The sequence below is a fragment of the Kogia breviceps genome, chromosome 1, assembly GCF_026419965.1.
Source record: "Kogia breviceps isolate mKogBre1 chromosome 1, mKogBre1 haplotype 1, whole genome shotgun sequence".
Classification (NCBI taxonomy): Eukaryota; Metazoa; Chordata; class Mammalia; order Artiodactyla; family Physeteridae; genus Kogia; species Kogia breviceps.
In genome coordinates, this window is record NC_081310.1 from 43,421,104 (window position 1) to 43,433,228 (window position 12,125).

The 12,125-nt window shown below is 34.5% G+C and overlaps 1 protein-coding gene across 2 annotated transcripts in view; it reads right to left on the reverse strand.

Moving 5' to 3' along the window:
- Positions 1–12,125, reverse strand: part of TDRD5 (tudor domain containing 5) — a 105,677-nt gene that overhangs the window by 57,196 nt on the left and 36,356 nt on the right. The gene's annotated exons all lie outside the window — the stretch shown is intronic.

Sequence of the window (12,125 nt, forward strand, 5' to 3'; positions counted from 1 at the left end):
CATAATTATTAATATGCTCTATATCAGGGGTGCCCAACCCCCAGGTGGTATACTGGTACTGGTCCGTGGCCTGTTAGGAACAGGGCCGCACAGCGGAGGTTAGTGGCGGGGGAGCGAGCGAAGCTTCATCTGCTGCTCCCCACTGCTCGCATTACTGCCTTAACCATGCCCACCCCCCATCTGTGGAAAAACTGTCTTCCACAAAACTGGTCCTTAGTGCCGAAAAGGTTGGAGACTGCTGCTCTATATCACATTACTCAATAGTCTCAGAAAAACAGTACTCACATTACCATTAACAGTATAATTAATAAAAGCAGTTTACATTTTTTTCCTATGCTCACCCCTTCTCTTTATACCATTTTGTGTAATTATCCTTCATATTGTCAGAGTATATAGCCATTATATACTATATTCTCTTCTTTCTAACCCTCATTTGGTCTTAGTTTTATAAGTGGCGCTCATTTCAGTTCTTTTGTTGCTGTCCCTCAAGTGATTTTGGTTACCTGAAGTTCATTCTTCAGTAGACTCCTTGAGGTTTCATGGGAACAATGGTTCTTGAATTCTTGCATGGCGGCAATAGCTTGTCTAGTTCTGTATAGTTGAAAGTCAATTTTGCTAGCCATAAAATCCTTGGCTTTTTTTTTTTTTTTTCCTTGAGTGTTTAAAATATGTTATTTTTTTGGGCTTCCCCGGTGGCGCAGTGGTTGAGAGTTCGCCTGCCGATGCAGGGGACATGGGTTCGTGCCCTGGCCCGGGAAGATCCCACGTGCCGCGGAGCAGCTGGGCCCGTGAGCCATGGCCGCTGAGCCTGCGCGTCCGGAGCCTGTGCTCTGCAACGGGAGAGGCCACAGCAGTGAGAGGCCCGCGTACCGCAAAAAAAATTAAAAAATAAATAAATAAAATAAAATGTAGGTTTTTAAAAAAATAAAATAAAAGTTATTTTTTAAATCCCTTTTCTTCTAAACATAAGAATGTTTAGAAGAACACTGAAAATGTTCTATAACCTAATTTTGTCTCCTTTATAAGTCACTTGTTCATTTGTTCAAAGGATTATTTTTTTCTTTAAATCCAATAATTTGGTGTTTGTCATTCTGGGTTGATATTCTCAGGTATGCAGTGTGTTCTTTCAATATATAATTTCAAGTCTTCCATTTCAGTAAAGTTCACTCAAATTATAGTTTTCAATATTTGTTCTGTTCCATCATTGGTTTTACTTCATACGTTGGCTCTTCTCTGCCTGTTTTCAATGCCTGTTACTTTCGCTTCAATCTTTCTTGTTCATTTTTTCCTAGTATTTTCTTATGAAAATTTTTAAACACAGGAAAAGGTGAAAGACTTGGGCAGTGAACACCTGCCACCTAGATTATATAATTATTAGTATTCTACTATATTTCCTTTATCATCTAGATAGCCATCTACCTACCAAACCATCTTACCTTTTTTATGCATTTCAACACGAGCTGCAGACATCAGTACCCTTTTCCCCAAAATATGTCAGTATGCACATAATTAACTGAGTTCAATATCTGTTAGTTTTTTTTAACATAAAATTTACATACACTGAAATGTATAAAACTTAAGTGTATCATTCAATTAGCTTTGATAAATGCACAGTGTGCCACAAACTCATATTTAAGATATAAAACATTTCCATCACTCAGCAAGTTCTTTCTTTCCCAGAGAAAAACAACTCTCTTTTTCCACCATAAATTAGCTTTGGCTATCCTAGCAATTCAAATAGAAGGTATCCTACACTGTATAGTCTTCTGTTCAGCAGCAAGCGTTTCTCAAATTCATCCATGTTGGTTCATTTATCAGTAGTTGATTTATTTTTAATGCTGAATAGTATTTCATTGTAAGAATATAGCACAATTTCTTTATTCATTTTCATATTAATAAATAATAGAGTTGTCTCCAGTTGTGGCTATTAAGCATAAAGCTGTTACAAATATTATTGTACAAGTCTTTTGGGGGGACATAGGCTTTGATTTCTCTTGAATAAATAATTCTGGATCAAAGAGTATAATTCTGGATCAAAGAGTAAATATACATTTATTTTATAACAAACTGTCAGAACATTTTCCAAAGTAGTAACATTTTATACTTGAACCAAAAGTGTATGAGTTTACTAGCATTTGTGTTTATTAATCACTCATACATCTACACTTGTGAAGTGTCTGTTCAAACCTTTTTTTAATGGAGTTGTTTGGCTTTCTGTAATGGAGATATAGAAGGTTCTCTATGTATTCTGGATATGAGTCCTTTTTCAGATGTATGATTGTAAATATTTCTTCCCAGTCTGTGGTCTGCCTTTTAATTTTTAAATGGAGTCTCCTAAATAGTAAAATTTTGATAAAGTCTCATTATCAATTTTCTTTTAAATGATTATTGCTTTCTGTGTCCTAAGAAACTCTTAAATATCCCCAGATTGTAAATAAAGTTTTCTTCTAGAAGCTTTAATTTTGAATTTTTCCCATTTATGTCTATGATATATCTCTAGTTTTTGTAGATGGTGTGAGGTTGGGGTTGGGATTCATTTTTTTTCCCACATAAGTAGTTGTTCCAGCATCATTTGTTGAAAAGATTTTCCTGTCCCCATTGAATTCCTTTGGCATCTCCATCAAAAGTCACTCGAGTGCATAAGAACTGAACTCCTTATGTACTCTATGACAAACTTATGGATTCGTCAGTATTTACAAATAGCCTACAAGAATTGTGAAAGGGACAACACTGAATCTATAGATTAATAACAATACTAAGCTTCTTACCCATGAATGTTACAGCTCTCCATTTAGTCTTCTTTAATTTCTCTCAGCAATGTTAGTATTTTTCAGTACAGATGTCTTATGTTTCTTTGTTAGACTTATTTTCAAGTAATTTGACACTATTGTAAATAGAATTTTAAAAATTTCATTTTCCAATTGTTTGTTGCCTCCATATGGAAATATAACAGATTTTTATATTAATCTATATTGTTATTTTTATTATTAATCTATATAATTAATATATAACTTTTTAATATTCTTAACTTTGGCCTTAATAAATTCACTTATTAGTTCTAATAGCTTTTCATGGATTCCTTAGTACATTCTATGTAGACAATCATGTTTTCTACAAATAATGATAGTTTCACTAATTCAAGTTTTTGTGCCTATTTTTTTCTTATTTTATTACACTGTCTAGGACCTCCAGTACAACACTGAATTAAAGCCGTGCGAATGGACACAGTAGCCCTGACTTTAGGAGGAAAGTGTCCAGTGTTTTACTATTAAGTATGACAAGTATAGGTTTTTCATAGCTATCCTTTACCAGGTTGAGGAAGTTCTATTCTATTCCTATTTTTCTGAGAGTTTTGATTACAAATGGGTATTACATTTTGGTAATTCTTTTTCTGCATCTACTAAAATGATCATATGGTTTTTCTTCCTTATTCTGTTAACATGGTGAATTATGTTAATTCCTTTTGAAATGTCACTCCAACCTTGTATTGCTGGGGGAAAATACCCTCTTGTTCACATACTGCTGGATTCAATTTACTATTATTTTGTAAAATTTTTTATCCTATGTTATGATAAACATGATCTAATTGGGGTTTTTTGTAATGTCTATGTCAAGTTTTGGTAGCATGATAATGTATTCATAGAAAATACTCCCCAACTCATTCTATTTTATGAAAGAAACAATGTATGATTAATATAATTTCCTCCTTAAAAGTTTGACAGAATTCACCAATAAAACCGTATGGGCCTGGAGTTTTTTCTTCTTTTCCCTTCTTTTGTGGAGAGGTGTTTTGCTTTCTTTTTTTTTTTTTTTAATAACAAAAATCCATTTCTTGATACTTACAGGGATATTCAGATTTTCTATTTCATCTTGCCTCAGTTGGGTAATTGGTGTCTTTTGAGGAATTTGTCCATTCCATCTAAGTTGTCAAATGATAGGCACAGTTGTTCATAATATTTCCTTATTGTCCTTTTAATATCTGTAGAATTTATAATGATATAATCTCTTTCCTGATATTGGTGTTTGTGTCCTCTCTTTTTTTTCTAATTTAACCAGTTAATGGTTTATCAATTTTGGTGATCTTACAAAGAATCAATATTTGGCTTTGTTAATTGTTGTTATTTTATTAATGTCTATTCTTGATTTTATTATTTTTTTCCGCTACTATTTTGACTTTATTTCACTCCTCCTTTTTCTAGACTTCTTAAGGTAGACCTTCAGGTCAATGATGATTTTTATACCTTTCTTTTCTTCTAATTTAGGCATTTTAGAGCTATAAATTTCTCTTTGAGCACTGTTTTAGCTGCATCTCACAATATTTGACATGTTATATTTTCATTTTCAATTGGAAATGTTTTCAAATTTCCCTTGTGATTCTGTCTTTAATAAGTTATTCAGCTACATTCAATATCCTGTAATATACCATAATGCAAAAGAGTATGAAGAAGTACACATATATATGTATAACTGAATGACTTTGCTGTACACCCAGACACTAATACAACATTGTAAATCAACTATACTTCAATTTTTAAAAATATGTTATTTAGAAGAGAACTGTTTAACTTCCAAATTATCTGGAGGGTTAATTCTTAGGTAATTCATTGTATTGATTTGTAATTTAATTCCATCTTAAAGAACATACTCTGTAAGATTTCAGTATTTTGAAATTTGTTGAAACCTATTCCATGGCCAACTACATGGTCCGTCTTGGCAAATGTTCCATGTGTACCTGAACAGAATATGTATTCTGCAGTTGTTGGGTACAGTGTTCTATAAAAGTCAAACAGATCATGATGGTAGAGAGTGTGGTTCAGATTTTCTATGTCCTTATTCATTTTTTGACTATTTTATTAAATGCCAGAAAGAGAAAACCCCTATAATTGTGGAGTTAACTCATAATTAATTCTGTCAACTTTTAGATCATTTATCTTAAAGCATTATTAGGTGAATACACATTTGACCATTGTGTGTTCCTAATTAACCATTTATCCTTATGAAATGTCCCTCTATCTCTGATAATACACATTGCCTAGAATTCTGACTTTACCTGATTTTTTTTAGTCACTTTGATTCTTTTATGCTTACTGTATGTATATCTTTTTCATCTTTTACTTTCAACCAATCTGTATCTTTTTACTAACAATGTATTTCATGTGGACAGCATTTAGTTGCATCTTTCTTTTTCATTCCATCTCGTAACTTCATTAATTGTAATATATACTCCACTACATTCGTGAAATTATTAATATAATTGGACTTACAGGTACCATTTTTTAAATTGAAGTATAGTTGGTTTACAATGTTTTGTTAGTTTCAGGTGTACAGCAAAATGATTCAGTTTATATATATAATTTTTTTTCAGATCCTTTTCCTTATAGGTTATTACAAGATATTGAATATAGTTTCCTGTGCTATACAGTAGGTCCTTGTTGTTTACCTTTTATATATATTAATGTGTGTCTCTTAATCCCAAACCCCTAATTTATCCCTCCCTCCCTTTCCCCTTTTGTAACCATAGTTTGTTTTCTATGTCTGTGAGTCTGTTTCTGATTTGTAAATAAGTTCATTAGTATCATTCTTTAGATTCCACATATAAGTGTTATCATATGATATTTGTCTTTCTCTGACTTACTTCACTAGGTATGATAACCTCCAGGTCCATCCATGTTACTGCAAATGGCATTATTTTGTTCTTTTTTATGGCTGAGTAATATTCCATTGTATATATATATACCACATCTTCTTTATTCATCTGTTGATGGACACTTAGGTTGTTTCCATGTCCTGGCTATTGTAAACAGCACTACAATGAACACTGGGGTTCATCTATCTTTTTGAATTATGATTTTCTCCAGATATATGCCCAGGAGTGGGACTGCTGGGTCATATGGCAGCTCCATTTTTAGTTTTTTAAGGAACCTCCATACTGTTTCTCAACAGTGGCTGCACCAATTTACATTCCCACCAACAGTGCAGGAGTGTTACCTTTTCTCCACACTCTCTCCAGCATTTATTATTTGTAGACTTTTTGATGATCACCATTCTGACTGGTGTGAGGTGATCCCTTATTGCATTTGCATTTCTCTAATAATTAGCGATGTTGAGCATCTTTTCATGTGTCTGTTGGCCCTCTGTATGTCTTCTTTGGAGAAATGTCTATTTAGGTTTTCTGCCTATTTTTTGATTGGGTTGTTTGTTTTTTTAATAATGAGCTGTATGAGCTGTTTGTATATTTTGGAAACTGAGCTCTTGCTGTTCACATTGTTTGCAAATATTTTCTCCTATACAGCTAACATTTTTGCTATTTAATTTCTGCTAATCCCATTTGTATTTTGTTTCTCTCAAACTCTGTTCCTTTGTTGTCCTTCAAGCAAAACAGCTGAACAGTAAACCCCGTCTTCCTTTGAGTTCACTGAGTATTTTTATACAATTCCATTTTAATTTATTACTGGCTTTATAGCTATAACTCTGCATTATTTATTGTTCTATACATCCTTAACTTTTCAGTCTTACTATACTACTTCACATAAAACACAAGAACCTTGCAAACTATAGTTCCATGTACTACCCCTCCACTCATTATGCTATGGTTTTCACAAATATTACATCTACATGTTACAAACCCAATTATACAGTGTTATAATTTTTGCTTTAAACAGTCATATACTTAATTGATTTTTTAAAAGTCTTTGATATATACCCACACATTTACCACTTCCTGTGCTCTTCAATCCTTCCTATAGATTCAAGTACAATCTGGCATCATTTCCTTCAGCCTGAAGAATATTCTTTAGAATTTCCTATAATGCAGGGCTGCTTACAATTAATTACCCATTTTTGATTATCTGAAAATACCTCTACTTTACCTTCATTCTTCAAAGTTCTTGAAAGATACTACCAGGATACTATACTACTGGAAATAAAAAATTGGGCAAAGAGTGGCATTTTTTTGAAAACTTTAAAGATGTCATTCCACTGTCTTCTAGCCTTTCCTGCTCCTAATGAGAGGTCAGCTGTCATATTTAACATTGTTCCCCTCTATGGCAATGTGTCATTTTTCTTTAGTTGCATGATTTTCTAATTACTTTGAGTTTTCTGCAGCTTGACTACGAGGTGCCTATGTAAGATTTTCTTTGTATTCATTTTGTGGGCTTTTCTGGGCTTCTGAAATATGTAAACTCTTTCATAAAATTTACAAAATTTTCAACCATTATTTTCTCAAGAATTTTTTCTCTTTTCATTTTTTCTCCTTACCATCTTTCTCTCATCACAATGACACATGTTAGGCCACTTGGTATCATCCCACAGGTCTCTCAGATTCTGTTTTATGGTTTTTTTTTGTTTTTTGGCCACGCCACATGGCTCACAGTACCTCTCAGTTCCCCAACCAGGGACTGAACCTGGGCCACAGCAGTGAAAGCACCGAATCCTAACCATTATACCACCAGGGAACTCCCAGATTCTGCTTTAAAAAAATTTTTTTTTCATTTATTTTCTCTCTCTGTTCTTCAGATTGGATCATTTCTACCAATCTGTTCTGGGGTTCACTGATGCTTTCTTCTGCCACTTCCAATTTGTTCTTAAGACACTGCAGTGAATTTACTTCAGATATTTTATTTTCAACTCTAGAAAATCATTTGACTTTATAATTTCTTTTCCTCCACTGAAGTTTCTTATCTGTTCATTTAGTGTGAACATATATTGCTTTACACTCTTTTTAATGTGGTTTTAAGAATTCTTTAAAACCTTTTTGCTAACTTCAACATCTGCATCATCTCAGGATCAGTTTCCATTGATTATTTTTTCTCTTCACCAAGGGTCACATTTTCTTGTTTCTTAATTTATCCAGTAATTTTGGTTTCTATCCTGGACATCATAATAGATAAGCTGTAGAGACTGGAATCTTTTACAGTCCTTTTAAGAGTACCGCTTTTTGCTTAGTTTTAGCTGGGAGTTAACGTGACTAATCTTAAATTCTGACTCCCTGTGGTGGGCAACAGCTGAAATAGATACAGTTCTCTTAGCCTTACTAGGCTGCTTTGAGTCTGCCTCAGGCATGTGTAGTTCAACAGTCAGAGATTTGAGCAGAATTTATGTGCAGAATTTGATGCTCCCTCTCTGTAGCTCTCTCCATTCTATGATTTCTCCCCTCATTTTTCAGCTGCTTATGTAGCTCCAAATCAGAAGCCAGTAAAACTTCTGATTTCTATCCAATCTCCAATTCCAAACAATGTATGGGGCCTGCCATCAGGCCAAAATCCAGGCAAACAAAAAGGTGCCATTCCCTCCTCCAGGTGCTGACTCCTTTACAGTTTCTGCCTGTTTTTGGACAATTTCTAGTAACTTCAGAGAGTGATATGCATATTTTGTCCAGAACTTATAATAATTATTTTCAGGATTGTTCCAATATAGGCTACTCAGACATAGTATTACCTTAATTTATTTGCATGCCTGAGTTTCTCACTAGATTTCAAAAACCTTAGTGACAGAGCCTTTTATGCCTGGATCCCCAGTGCCTCCCTCATTTATTTTGACTTTCAAAATGTTCCTCATTTTTACCTACTGTTTTTCTTAGGGCATTAGCTGTTATATTTTTTGCTCTTGTAATCTTTGAAGTTTAATCTTCATTTCTGAAATGATTTTTCCTTTTATTTATAATTCTTCCCTGAGTACTGTTCACCTTATTTCCAAATTCGTGTAATTCAGATTTATGTTGTTCTTTCATGTTTTGTATCACTTTCTTAATATATATTTTTGAAAAAGTAGGTTTCAGTTTTGATCTTTATTAGGGACATGTCTTTCTGACATGCTTTTATTTTCAGTAGATATGTTATTCTGCTCCTAATCTCTTTTTTTTCTTAAGACAATGATGCAATTTGACCCTGATCCTCTTCTGTTGAATTTCACTGAATTGTGAAATTCATTTTCCTGACTTACAGGACATCATTCTGGATTGCTTTCTGCTTCACAGAGCTCCTCCTTCCATTGTTTTCATATACTGTTTAAAAATACAGTAGGTTAATTTTGAAATTTCCTGGCTCTTTTCCCTTAATACTACTTACATCTAAGACTTCTCTTTCTACTGTCCATAACCTGCTCAATTTTTCATTAGTGTCTGTAGGGAGCTCTGGCTGGTCAGTTTCAAGAATTCACAGGAGCTATGGTGCTCCAGCCCTATTCAACTCTTACCATGAAACATTCTCTGCTATTAGATAAGTCAAAATATCATCCAGTTTCAGCTGCTGTTTTCAAAATGGCTTGCTGTACATTCTAGTGAATACCTGATGGCTATTTTGCAATTCTTTTGTCCCTAGGTCCATCAGACATTGGTTCTCTTGCTTCCCTGTTTTCTCCTGGCACAGACATTGATATTATGAGGCTCTTGTGGCTGCTGCTGATTACTCACCAGCAATTATTCATGGGAGATATATTACCCAATTTTGTTATAAATATTATCTGTGGATTTTTTGTTTTGCTATCTAGTTTCTCTGACTATTGTTACATGGCACTTCAGGGAGATCCAAAAACTATGCTGCCACTGCACTATCTTCCCTTCAATTAGCAATTTAACAAAGGATCTTGAAAGAATGGCAGACTGGTGCCCAGGTATTTCAAAAGGACAAATCATACAGGTAGCTTTTATAACATGTTGGATAAATAAAGGGTTACTAAGTGTTACTACAAGTTACAATAAAGGTTAAATTAAAACTATACATATTATATATTTCTTATAATAATGTTGAATTTCTGCCAAAGTCTTTTTACTAAGAAGGGCAAAAAACTTCCCTGTAACATTAAAAGGTTTGTTTTACAGACTCACAGACTTAGAGAATGAACTTATGGTTAGCAAGGGGGAAGGCAGGGTGGGGGAAGGACAGATTGGGAGTTTGGGACTGACGTGTACACACTGCTATATTCAAAACAGATAACCAACAAGGACCTACTGTATAGCACAGGGAACTCTGCTCAATATTCTGTAATAACCTAAATGGGAAAAGAATTTGAAAAAGAATAGATACATGTATACATATAACTGAATCACATTGCTGTACATTGGAAACTAACACAACACTGTTAATCAACTATACTCCAACATAAAAACAAATCCTATTTTTTAAAAAAGGTTTAATTTCTCCAAGAGTGTTGACTTTTAATCTTAACTCCATGAATTTTTATTGCAGGAAGCTATTTTTGCTAAAATGTTAGTTGTAGAAAACTATTCACTTTGAGTTGTGAATCTGGCATAGGAAGTTCATTTTTACACATAAATTTTGTGACAATTAAGTCATATTCTATTACTTTATTACTCTATTTTACACTCTTTATTTATTTTTGGCTGTGTTGGGTCTTCATCGCTGCGTGTGGGCTTTCTCTAGTTGTGGCAAGTGGGAGCTACTCTTCACTGTGGTATGCGGTCTTCTCATTGTGGTGGCTTCTCTTGTTGCACTGCATGGGCTCTAGGTGCAGAGGCTTCAGTAGTTGTGGCACACATGCTCAGTAGTTGTGGCTCGCGAGCTCTAGAGCACAGGCTCAGTAGCTGTGGCGCATGGGCTTAGTTGCTCCGAGGCATGTGGGATCTTCCCGGCCCAGGGCTCGAACCCATGTCCCCTGAATTGTCAGGCAGATTCTTAACCACTGAGCCGCCAGGGAAGTCCTTATACTTTATTCTGTAATTTCATTTTTAGGTAAGTGACTTGACTTGTTAATCCAAAAAACATCAAGACTCTTTGTTTTAGCTTTCTCTCATGGGCCTATTTGAAATAAACTTTTTGGCTCTAAAAGATTCATTTCTTTAAATTCACAATGTGAAATTAAGTTTTCTCCATCACTGAGGGATGATATACATCTTTTCTATGTTTTCTTTTTTTTTATTCTACTATGAGTTTGAACAGTTATCGAACAATTACTATGTGGCAGGAACTATTCTAATTACTTTATTTTAAGCCATTTAAACTTGACAAAACTCTATAAAGTAGGTAATATTATTCTGACTTTACATATCATCTATGAAATAGCACATAGAGGTGATATATCTTAACCATTATGCTATGTAGTATCTCACAACATCCGTGTTCATATGTATAAATATGTGATAGTGTTCATGACATAGTAGTTAAAGAGTTAGAATGTGAAGCCAGACTGCCAGGGTTTCAAATCCTGGTTCCACCCATTATTGGCTACCTGACCCTACTTTTCTGTGCCTCACTCTGTTGTGAAAACAAATGAACTGCTATAAGAAAGGCATTCCAAATAGAGACTGGCACACCTAACCATTTTTAAAAATTGGGTATAGAGCAGTATCTGAATTATCATTCTGCAATGTGATTTTTTTCACTAAAACATAATTGTTCCAAAAATGATTCATGTTGCATGGATGAAATCTAGTTCATTTATTTTATCTGTTACATATTACTCCATTGTATAAATGCAAATCTCAATTTATTTATCCATTCTCCTACTGATAGCCATTTAATTTGTTTCCAGTTTTTTACTATGCTGCAATGTGCGTGTCATATGTATGTCTTCATGTGCACGTTTAGGAGTTTCTCTAAAGTGTATCTGTAGAAGTATTAATAGAACTCCTGAATCATCAGGGGTGCATATCCTCAAGTAAAGTGATATTGCCAAAATGCTCTCCAAAGGGGTTTTGTCCTACAAGCAGTGTATGAGTTATTCTGCTTCTCCACATCCCCACTGACACTTAGTATTATCAGACATGAAAAATAATTTGTGTGTGTGTGTGTGTGTGTGTGTGTGTGTGTGTGTGTGTGGTACACAGGCCTCTCACTGTTGTGGCCTCTCCCGTTGCGGAGCACAGGCTCTGGACGCACAGGCTCAGCGGCCATGGCTCACGGGCCCAGCCTCTCCGCGGCATGTAGGATCCTCCCCGACCGGGGCACGAACCCGTGTCCCCTGCATCGGCAGGCAGACTCTCAACCACTGTGCCACCAGGGAAGCCCGAAAAATAACTTTTATTCTTTAATAACTTTAATATAACAATAGTGGTAAAAATATTCTTCCTATGCATAATGAAGTATTTATTAAGAATCAGATTCTTAACTCTTTTAGTAAAGAAGAGGCCGCCAAAATGCAAAGCAAGATGTTTAAGTTCTAGAGCATAG